At 32.4% G+C, this 448-nt stretch overlaps 1 protein-coding gene across 4 annotated transcripts in view; it reads left to right on the top strand.

Moving 5' to 3' along the window:
* The window catches only part of LOC107477925 (protein ACCELERATED CELL DEATH 6), a 5464-nt gene that overhangs the window by 1207 nt on the left and 3809 nt on the right, over positions 1 to 448 (top strand). The window contains exon 1 of one of the 4 annotated variants that reach the window (XM_021137819.2): positions 1 to 67. The exons of the other annotated variants lie outside the window; for them this stretch is intronic. The gene's annotated coding sequence lies outside the window, so the exon portion shown is untranslated. The remainder of the gene's footprint in view (positions 68 to 448) is intronic. 4 annotated transcript variants of the gene reach the window in all.

Here is a 448-nt window from a genome sequence, read left to right as displayed (position 1 = left end):
CATCAACCTTTCAGTTATGCCTAGTTAGCTGTATTGTTTTGTTGGTTGGTTCAGCGTTGCATAACAGGTAAATACATTATTCCTTCATTATTAGTCATTTAGTTCATTTTAGTTCAGATTTATAGTATTAGAACAACACAAAACCAGAAGCAGCAGAGTAAGGAAAATGTATATTCATAATAAGAGTATTCATCAGGAAGCTAAGCTATTAGTAAGTTTCTTATATATTTGCTCTTGCCATCCTTGACAACTAGAAAGTAGAAATCATCCAAACGTCCTTCGGTTCTAGAACCATGAGCTAGATAGTCACCAATAAAGTCAAATCTAATCAAGTTCAAGCCCAAGTAGATCAAGATCCAAGCAAATAAATTACAAAACTGTGATCAGCAATAATTAAGCTAATGGCTAAAGCTAAGAAAATACACAGATGAACTAAGATAATTTATTT

The sequence above is a fragment of the Arachis duranensis genome, chromosome 3 (genome assembly GCF_000817695.3).
Source record: "Arachis duranensis cultivar V14167 chromosome 3, aradu.V14167.gnm2.J7QH, whole genome shotgun sequence".
NCBI lineage: Eukaryota > Viridiplantae > Streptophyta > Magnoliopsida > Fabales > Fabaceae > Arachis > Arachis duranensis.
This window is presented reverse-complemented; position numbering and strand designations above follow the sequence as displayed.